This window comes from Myotis davidii, unplaced genomic scaffold (genome assembly GCF_000327345.1).
Source record: "Myotis davidii unplaced genomic scaffold, ASM32734v1 scaffold169, whole genome shotgun sequence".
Classification (NCBI taxonomy): Eukaryota; Metazoa; Chordata; class Mammalia; order Chiroptera; family Vespertilionidae; genus Myotis; species Myotis davidii.
The window spans coordinates 443,691-449,683 of NW_006383005.1; the positions used below are offsets into that span (position 1 = coordinate 443,691).

General features: G+C 52.7%; 1 protein-coding gene across 4 annotated transcripts in view; it reads left to right on the top strand.

Annotated features, from left to right (window-relative positions):
* The window catches only part of GDPD5 (glycerophosphodiester phosphodiesterase domain containing 5), an 85,703-nt gene that overhangs the window by 15,246 nt on the left and 64,464 nt on the right, over window positions 1-5,993 (top strand). The window contains exon 2 of one of the 4 annotated variants that reach the window (XM_006777912.2): window positions 5,097-5,193. The exons of the other annotated variants lie outside the window; for them this stretch is intronic. The gene's annotated coding sequence lies outside the window, so the exon portion shown is untranslated. The remainder of the gene's footprint in view (window positions 1-5,096; window positions 5,194-5,993) is intronic. 4 annotated transcript variants of the gene reach the window in all.

Genomic DNA, 5,993 nt, shown 5'->3' on the forward strand with positions numbered 1-5,993 from the left:
CTTGAGTGAGCTTGCAAAGAGGACAAAGGTTAGCCCTGGGGGGTGCGGGGTGGGGGGTAGGTAGGCTCTGGCCAGTGGGAAGAGCAATAGCAGAGCAAAGGTATAGAGGTGACAACAGGTGGGTTACATCTTCAAGACGCTGTAAGGAGCCTGGGGTGATGGAACAGAGGGAGGAAAAGCGGGTGTCTTTGAAGTTGGGCTGGGGGAGCTGGCTGGGGCAGATCCTGAGGTCCGAACACTGGAACACTGGCCGAACACTGGAACACTGGCCAAGTGGGTGCCTACCTGACCGGGAGTGCCTTGAAGGCCAGACCATGTCACATTCATCCGCAGCACCTGGCTGGCCCCTGGTAGATTTGAGGACTGACTGGACTCTTCCACTGTGGGACCTGGGACAAGTCCTTCCCCTCTCCGTACCCTGAGTTTCTCATGCTTGGGTCTGGTCACCCAGCCATGCTGTCAACTCTGAAGGGCTCTCAGGGATTCTTGCATGTGTGCAGGGGAGGCCAGACTGTCCTCCCCATCCCTGCCCCCCCACCTCCGGATCCGCTGGGCGGCCCTAGTGGACCCTGGGTGGGGGCAGCCCGTTTGCTGGGTGGGGGTCAGGCTGGCTCTATGTTCTCTCTTCCTTCCGCAGTTGGCCCTCTGAGCTCAGGGTGAAGTGCCCTGGTGTCCTTGGTGGTGGCTCCGATGTGATTTGGGGACAGGCCCGTGGAGCCAGGCTCGGGCTCAGGGTTGTGCACATGCCCCAGCTTGGTGCGGGGTAGGAAGTTCTGCTTCTTCTCAGTGAAAATGGGCCACTTGCTTCACCTCTGAGCCTCGGTTTCCTATCTGTAAAATGGGAACAGCAGCCAGCTCCCACACTGGGCTTTCGTAAGATACGAGATAAAATTGGTGAAAGCCCGTAGTAAACTGACCTACCCCATGTGCATGGAAACAGTTCTTGTTGGTAATTTTATTTATTGGTCCAGTTTTCATAATCCCTCAGGCCTCTGGCCCACTCACCCCTTTCCCAGAAGTGCTCCCTGGTGGCGGCTCACTGTTCTCCCTGTGACTTCTGCTGGGTTCATTTTATCCAGGCCAAAGCGATAGGAGGGCCATGAATTATGTACGAGTTGCACATGCAGATCAGGGTGTGTTTTGCATTCCTGTGTCTGTGAGCATTTAAATAGCAAGAGAATCAGCCTGCTGGGTCCTGGGACCAGAGACCACCCCCCTCCCCAACCGCATCCCAAAGGCCTGCAGGGTATTAGGTTTGGTGTCTGGGGAAGTGTGGGAGCACATGTCAGGAATTCCCCCTCCCCAGCTTATCTGTACTGCTGGGGTCCAACAGGGTTTGCCCACATGCAGGGGACTCTGGCCTGTGCCCCTCATAACTGGGAATTGGAGGAGGGGGACACTGGGCCTGAGGGGGCAGAACAAGGCTGTCACCTCTCCATCCCCTCTACCTCCCAGTTGGTGCCAGGAAATGTCAGTCAGGGCAACTCCAATTTCTGGCATGGATGTGACTTTATCTCAACAGGGCCTGGGGCTCCTGCTCTGGGGGGCCTGGAAACTCTCACACACAGTGTTTGGTCAAAGCTGCCCTGCCCAGGATGGGGTGAAAGGGTGCAGGGCTGGGCTATGCCCGGCATCCTTTCCCCAGAGATCCGTGGGTCCCTCTCAATGCCCTTGTTCCGGAGTGGCTTCCAGATGGTGTCCTAGAGCCACCAGGATCGGGGTTGAGGGCAGACAGCTGGGCTCAGCTGGTACCTGGAGGCATCATAGACGTTTCCTCTGCGTGGGTTAGTATGGGGGCAGAGGAGTAGGGGCAGGGAGCAAGCAGAGAGAGGGTATGATGGAGGATCAGTGTAAACTTGAGCAGTTTATTGAGAAAAGAGTCCAGTGAGCATCAATTCTTTACCGTCTTTAAAAGGCCTGACACCTGGGTCCCTGTCCCAGATCCAGCGGGCCTTGGATTTCTGACATGGCCACCCTCAGGCTCAGCCTAGGCCTGTGGTTGGCAAACCGTGGCTCGCGAGCCACATGTGGCTCTTTGGCCCCTTCAGTGTGGCTCTTCCACAAAATACCACGTGCGGGCGCACATGTATGGTGAAAATCCCTAATCTCTCTGTACCTGAAAAGGGAGGTAAGGGATACCTAACTCTCAGCTCCGTGAGACTCAGATGAGAAATTATCTATAAAACTACTGGGGAGCCCAGCGGGCATGGCTCAGTGGTTGAGCATCGACCTATGAACCAGGAGGTTGTGGTTCAGTTCCCAGTCAGGGCACATGCTTGGTTGAGGGCTTGAGGAGGGCATACAGGAGACAGCTGGTCAATAGTTCTCTGTCATCATTGATGTTTCTATCTCTCCCTCCCTCTCCCTTACTCTCTGAAACCAATAACAATATATTTAAGAAAAGAAAAAACTCTACTGGGGAAAAAGAAGCAACTGATACACAGTAGGTTCTTGATGGAGTCTGGGGTGGGAGACCTGGGGTGCAGGCCGGTGGCTCAGGAAGCCAGGCCTGGGTCCCCATGCGGGTGATAGGCAGGCTCCGTGAGGACAGTCAAGTGGCACCTCATTTGCTTTCCTTCTTGGGACAGCTGGCTAATTAGCCTCTGAGTATTCCTGACAAGTGCCCATGTGCACGTTCCTGACGTGTCAGAGTCAGTCCTTGCCAGACCATGTGGTGCTCAGCTGACCAGCCCTGGGCACGAGGGAATCCAGAGAAGGATTCCTGGTGTCGGGCTCACGCTGCAGCCTCCTCCTGCGGGCCTCAGGCTTCAGTCCGGTCACGGGATGCTTACCACCTTCTTGCCGGTTGTGATCACCCCCCAGGCCCACACTGCTGGGGCTGCTAGCACTGAGGGCTGCAGGGAAGGCACTAGCCCCTGCTCAGTTAAGAATAGAAGACTTTGTGTGACTTATGTAGCAGCCTGATCATATCAGCTCTCCCGGCCAGGCCCCAGGTAGCTTATCGAGAAGGATCTGGTGCCATCATGGGTCCTCCTGGTGGAGGAGAAGGGGGGTGAGGTGCTGCGGGGCTTTCCCTGGACTTCTCTCTCATTTCCACGTGATGATGATTTTTTTCCATCAAGTAAGGCTCATTACTCCTCCCTCCTTCTCCCTGGGGCTGGCTGGGGATCATCACCAGCGTTCCTGGGGGAAAATCTCTTCTGGGAAGAGTTCAAACAAACAAACAAACTGGCTTCTGAGAGGAACAGATTGGTGAAAATGGCTTTGTCTAAAAGGAGAAAGCCAATGGTGGCAGCCATTTATTAAGCGCCAACGGTATGCTGAACCCTGAGCACAGCGTTTTGTGTCCTTGACTCGTCTCACACTCACTAGGGTGCTGTGGGCGGTGTCCTAGTCCCAGGTGCAGCTGAGGACCCTCATGTCCAGCTAGCACATGGCAGACCTGGCGTTGGAACCAAGGACTGTCCGCCTTATTGCTTTTGGGGGCAAAGATTCCTGAGTCGGGAAAAGGTGCGAGTCAGAATCCTTAGAGCAGTGATGGCGAACCTTTTGAGCTCAGCATGTCAGCATTTTGAAAAACCCTAACTTATCTCTGGTGCCGTGTCAGATATAGACATTTTTTGCTATTTGCAACCATAGTAAAACAAAGACATATTTTTGATATTTATTTTATATAGTTAAATGCCATTTAACAAAGAAAAATCAACCAAAATATGAGTTCGCGTGTCACCTCTGAGACGCATGTCATAGGTTCGCCATCACTATCTTAGAGACAGCCCTGGGCATGGAGGACGCAGTCGCTCAGTGCAATAAATCATGCTTTGCCTTATGCTGGAGTCCGTTCCACTAGTAAGAGGAACATCACAGGGTTGGGAAGAGGAATTATGATCCTATCACAAACGAGCAGGTACAGATGCCTGTCTGTTGAGTTGGAATGGAACCAAACTTCCTCTGTGATGTAGGAAGAAACTGCTCCGGGCAGGGTCATGAGGTGGCAGCTCCTGATTCCTGGTCCTCCTCTCTGGTGCCTCCCTCTCGCCTTCCCCTCAGAGATTATCCCAGTGTGAGAATGGAAAGGAATTCTGAGTCACCTTCTGTTAGTCTAGATGGGAAGACTGAGGCCCCAGAAGGACAAGGACTGGCCCAAGGTCACACAGTAAATGGGCCTGGGAACACATAGTAGGTGTTCAAGAAATCCCTTGCTCCAGGCCAATCCCCTGTGGGGCACTGCTTTTGTGCGGAGACCTGGAGGGCCTATGATGGGCTGGGAGATGGAGTCAGCTGGGTCCTGGGAGGGAGGCAGGGCCCAAAGGCTGGCACCTCTGTCTACAGTGCCCCAGACTCATCTGTGCTCACCCAAATCCTGCTCAACTCAATGCCCCCTTTTCTGTAAAGCCTGCTTGGACTCCTCTCCCTAATACCCCTCCTAATCTCTTTCTCCCCCAAGAATGGGAAATTTTTTAAAACTGTGGTAAAAAGCACATGACACAAAATTCACCATCTTAATCACTTTTTTGTGTATGCAGTTCAGTCGTGTTAACTGTGTTCACATTGTTTCACAGAAGTTCACAGAATTTTTTCATCTTGCAAAACTGAAACTCTATACTCATTAAACAACAATTCCTTCCTCCACCCCCACCATCCCCTGGCAGCCACCATTCTACTTTCTGTTTCTATGACTTTGACTGCTTTGGATACCTCATATACATAGAAGCATGCAGTGTTTGTCCTTTTGTGCCTGGCTCATTTCACTTAGCATAGTGTCCTCAGGTTCATCCATGTTTGCTACTTGGTTCTAGCATGTGACAAGATGTCCTTTTGTTGTGGTTGAATAATATCCCAGTGCGTGCATGTACCAGATTTTGTTTATTCATTTGCTTGTTGTTGGACACTTGGGTGGCTTCTACCTCTTGCTATTGTGAAAGGGGTGGGAGTTTGGCAGTTGAATGGGCCTGGGTTGGACCCTGGCTTCCAGCATCACTTGAGTTTCGAGTTTGAGTCCTTCATCACTTGCTAATGTGTCTAATGGGGTTGCTGGCAAGGATTGATGTTGTGCGTACAAAAATGCCTGGCACGTAGCAAGCTCCCAGGGAATGGTAGGTAGGATTTGTTCTCATTATCCGCTTTCCTTCTAGGGATAGATCCCTTTGGGGGTTTAGAGGACTGTGGGTCATTGGACCCACATACCCAAGCTCACCCCGACCCCCATCCATGAGGCCGGCTCAGCATCCGGTGAGTCTTAGAACAATGCAGCGGAAGAGCACCTAGAGGGGCAGGGACTAGCCCGAATTCACACAGTCAGTGGCCATGCCGGCATTAAACCCAGATCTCCAGCCTCGCAGCCTGGGGACCTTCCTGGTGCCGTCCCCAGGATCCACAGGGCTCAGGCTGAGAAGGGACTGGCTCTCCAGCGGCCTGTGTCTAATTCTGCAGCATGGAGAGTTGTGGGTAGCGGGCATCTCGGGCTCATCTCTGATGGGCACAGGCAGGTGGCATCCACCAGGCACCTCTGATCATCACCTTAGCCCATGGCTATGGACAGTGGAGCTGCCCCAGTACGAGGAGCTCGAGTCAAACTCATTTGCATTATGCGGGCTTGTCTCAGTTCCCTGTATTGCACCTGGGAGGTCATTCTCGGGTTTTGTTCATTAAGTTTTCCTTTGCTTATTCCTTCCCTCGGTTTATTCTGCACCACTCCCTGGGGCTTGCTGTGAGCCTGGAGATAATCCGTGGAGGCGGTTAGTAAGGCACGATAGCGAGTAGTGTGGATTCTGGGCCTAAATTGCCTGGGTTCAAATCCTAGCTCTGCCAGTTACTAGCTCTGTGACCTTGGGCAAGTTCCTTAATCTCTCTATGCGTCTGATTCTTCTTTAAGTGGGGGATAATGATGTTCTAGTTACTATGGTTACATAACACATCACCCTGAAACTCACTGTCCTATAGTCTTGGGGCTTCGCTCCTCCATGGCTTCCTCACAGCCTGGCAGCCTCCGAGCAGTCAGATGGTGTACATAGTAGCTCAAGGCTCCAGCA